This window comes from Coenobita brevimanus, chromosome 53, assembly GCF_032717465.1.
Source record: "Coenobita brevimanus isolate Jiangsu-jjx chromosome 53, ASM3271746v2, whole genome shotgun sequence".
Lineage (NCBI taxonomy): Eukaryota > Metazoa > Arthropoda > Malacostraca > Decapoda > Coenobitidae > Coenobita > Coenobita brevimanus.
The window spans coordinates 5,675,403-5,679,716 of NC_137006.1; the positions used below are offsets into that span (position 1 = coordinate 5,675,403).

The following is a 4,314-nucleotide window of genomic DNA, read 5'->3' on the forward strand; positions in this document are numbered from 1 at the left end:
GAGTTTCGAGTCCACTTCCGATTCCATGGTGAATGTGATATTCCTATGTTGAGAATTTATGTATTCTAAAAAATTTTCAGCTTATCATTTGCTCCGAAAAAACACACGTGTGTCATCCACATAACGTCTGTATAAAATGGGTTTAAAGGATGTAGGACAATTATTTATCCAATTCATTTCATGAAAGCAGAAAAATATATTGGCAAATGTCGGCCCTAGAGGAGAGCCCATTGCAACACCGTTTGTTTGTTTGCATAATTCACCATTAAATATAAATAGGGTATCCTTTACGCAAGTAGCGAGAAGGTATCTAAAGACAGTTTTGGTCATGCCATTAAATGTATCCGTACCAGAAAATGCCAATTTTATGTATATGTCAATAGTTTCGTTTAAAGGAATGTTCGTGAATAACGACTTAATATCATAGCTAACCATAAAAAGGGCATTCGGTAATTTGTAGTCAGAAAGAGATTGGGACAGTTCGTAAGAGTTTTTAACAGTGAATTCATTCGTAGTGTAAGGACTTAAAATATGTACTAGAAATTTTACCAGTTTACATGTAGCCGTGTTATAAGCAGCCATAATGGATCTGAGGGGAACAGAGGCTTTGTGAACTTTGGGGAGTCCATATAGTATAGCTGGGGACGAACCAGTTGGTTTGAGAGATTTAGATTCCTCTGAACTAATGACATTTAGTGATAAAAGGTTGTTTATAATTCTTACTACTTTATCCTCAGCCATAGTTGTAAGTTTAGAAATATCTGAGTAAATTAGTTTAGTAAACTTAGTTGTATCATGCAATATGTCTTTCATTTCGGAAATATAATCATTCTTATTTAGCAAGACGATGCCCCTTCCCTTGTCCGGTCCACATATCACCAGGTCTTTTTTTCTGCTCATTGATTTCAGTATATTAAAGTCATCCAACGAAAAAAATGGGGAAAACACTTTGCTGGGCTTGAAACCATAAAAAGTACTACAGGCTATGTTCTGAATACTTTTAACTACTTCGTCAAACCTAAAACCATTTGAAAGCATAAAACATTTCAGCCTTTTTATCATTACCTCAAAGTCCAAAAAATATCTATAAAAAGAGGGATTGTGAATTGGAAGGCAAAAATCCAATCCACAGGAAAGCAAAAACTTTTCTCTCCATGATAAGCAAGTGCTAGATTAATTAAAAATTACTTTATCTGGATCATAAGAATTGAGATTGTATCTGCCTCCTATTTTGTGAAGTTTTCTATAATGAATCTCACTCAATCTTTTTTTTTATATTTTTCAGTTTTCCTATTTATGAAATTAAATAAGCAAATGAAGTCCAATCGAGAAACCGTAGATTTGAGAGATTCATTCACTCGTGAAAGTTTGGTTGTTGCTTCACGAATTTCTTTATGTTTGGCTTTGATTTCCAAGTCCAATAATTTAACTTGCCATTGTCTGTATAGTGCTGAGTTGTGTAAAGATTTCCGAAAAAGTTTAAACCTCAAAAACTTTGATAAAACTCCGTACACTTTACAGCACTTAAGAAAGTGAAGGTCAAGCTGCTTTTTGTCAAGTTTCTTCGACGCATGTTCGGCATTACGGAACCCATGGAGAGCCAGGTATCCATATCGTCCTCGGATAACATCTGATATAGGTGTATTCCTAGGGAATCGTAACTTCAGTAGAAAGAGTATGACGAGGGCTTTTTTTTTTTTTAAATGTGTATGTGTATATGTGTGTATATGTACAAGTTGTATATGTATATGTATATATAGGTGTATCTAAACAGGTTCTTATATGGTAAGCTAAGTACGTTTTTAACTCAAATATAAATATGCAGTTTTTTTACTCTTCACTTTTGTATATCATTTACATTGCTTCTAGGTCACTGAAGATGGCATGATGAAAATGTCGAAACGTTTGACAATAAAGATGATTATTATAACGGCCCTCGTCATACTTTTTCTACTGAGACTAAGATTATTATAACTGACGTGTTTTTTCCCCTCCAGTAAAAATAGGAGATGAACTAGAATGTGTTGAGGAATACACGTAATTAGGGGAGGCGGTTCAGGCAGCCCCAGTCCATGACAGTGAAATCAAGCGAAGAATCGGAATAGGATGGAGGGCTTTTGGCAAGCTAAGTAACTACATGAAATATTAGCAATTACCATTATGCCAGAAGAGACGTCTATATAAACAGTGTGTCCTGGTGTTCTAACTTACGGATCGGAAACGTGAGTTTAACAAAATCCTTGGAAAGTAAACTTAGAAGTCCACAAAGAGGAATGGAAAGAATTACCTTCGGAGTCACTTGGAGAAATAAAAAGAGCTTCCTGTATACGGGAACAGACGAAACTAGAGGATATAATCGCTATATTAACAATATAAGTGGATGTAGATAGGTCACGTCCTTCTTGAAGCTAATAACAGATGGACAACCAAGGTAACTCACTGGCAGCTAAGCACTGGAGTGAGGTGAAGAGACGGACAGATGACGAGGTAGCTAGATAGAATTCGGAAATTTGCTGGGATTGGATGGAAAAGGCCAATAAGTCAGAGTGGAAAAAGATGGTATGGGCCTTTGTCCAACAGTGGACTGATTTAGACTGACGATGATGATGATGATTATGATAGGCTACTTTCTTCTTGCGCTCTCAAACTCTTCTATGGAGGTTTGGAGAGAAAATTCGAACCATAGGAGTTCGATCATTATATAACCCAGCGTTTGATAGAAATCATCAGGAGGTTCCAAGAATAAACTAAAATAATACGATAGTGTTTGAAGGGTAATCATCTACATTACGCCATCTTATAAATGTTTTTCATTCATTCATTGCCAGACGCCATGTACCAGTATGCCAAACGGGGTGGCCAAGGGCTTAGAGTTAATTGTTTTACAGGGAGGGGCACTAATCCTCTACCAACCCCACATGACACGTAGGGATGCCAACAGCATCTGGTGTTTCCAGGCGGTCACCCATCCAAGTACTAACCAGACCCAACGTTGCTTAACTTCGCTGATCGAACGGGAAGCGGTGTACTCAACGTGGTATGGCCGTTATAGTGGTAATACAAAAGTGAATGGCTTTACCCCTTGATTGGCAAGACGTCTTTTCTGTTTTACTCTTGCTGCACTCAGAGGACTTTTTTTTTTCTTTTAATTTGTTTCAGTTTTAGGACAGCTCCATAACAGTTAAGTGAATGTTGTGCCCTAAGCTGAATATAATCATGTGTAGGCAGCAAGATTTAGACAACAGCTTAAAAATCACTCGTATTAAAGGCGTTAAAACAACATCAAATAGTGTTTTCAGTATCCTAAATGAACGTTGATTCTTGCTAACCCTAAGACTTTTTTTTTTTTTAAGGAAAGGGAAAGCTGCATTATACTCTCCATTATGATGTAATATTTCTCATTATAGTCTTGGTAAAGTTGTTAGTCCTAAGCGATGTTATTCACTTCAACGAAAGGAGCTTAATAACACTCTCCATACTTCTTTGGAGTAGATATCAATAAATTTTCTTTTTTACCTTCACATGTTTTTGTAACAAAAGACACTTTTCATACTTCAGGGGATAAAATAAAATGAACTTTACCTCTCTCTCTCTCTCTCTCTCTCTCTCTCTCTCATAATCCAGCCTCATCTTACCCCAGCCTCGTTTCTGGTGATGCATTCACATCTCCACACTCACTCCTGAATCTAGTTCTTTTTTTGCAGTTGCACTCACAGTTCTCACTCACTCTTTTTTTTCATCGTTGTTCATTCCTTCTTACATTGCTTCCTTCCCTGTCCTTTTTTGTTTATTCTTTCTCTTTTTTTTCTATTCCTTTATATTCCTTTCCTCCCTTCCTCTCTCCCGCCCTTTCCCCCCTCCTTCATGCTTTCTGTATACCATTCTCTTTCATTCTCTTTTCTCCCTATCTTTTCTTTCCCTCTCATTTATGCTTTGCCCCTGTTTCTATCTCCTTTTTCTCTCCTCATTCCTTTTGCTTTCTTCTTTTTCATCTCTCTTCCCTCCTCCCCACAATTGGCTTCTCTTCCCACTACTCAGTCAGTCATTCTTTCCGTCTCCTTCTCTCTCCCCTTCATCCTCTCGTTCTTCTCTCGTTCAGGCTTAGCTTCTCTTTCTTACACATCAGTCACATCAATTCTTTTTCTCTCTTTCCGTCCCTCTCCGATAACATCTCTCCTTTCCACTCTTCCATGTTTTCTTTCCCTTCGTCTTCCCTCTCGTGGGCTGCTTTCACCTCTCATTTCTTTCTCGGACACGCCAATCTCTCTCTCTCTCTCTCTCTGTTTTGTTGTGATCTTTCGTATAGTGGAACTT

At 37.5% G+C, this 4,314-nt stretch overlaps 1 non-coding gene across 1 annotated transcript; it reads right to left on the reverse strand.

Annotated features, from left to right (window-relative positions):
* Positions 1-2,932: 2,932 nt before the first annotated feature.
* Positions 2,933-3,051, reverse strand: LOC145400895 (5S ribosomal RNA). Its single transcript, XR_013897518.1, has one exon. It is a non-coding gene; the product is annotated as a 5S ribosomal RNA (ribosomal RNA).
* Positions 3,052-4,314: the final 1,263 nt, after the last annotated feature.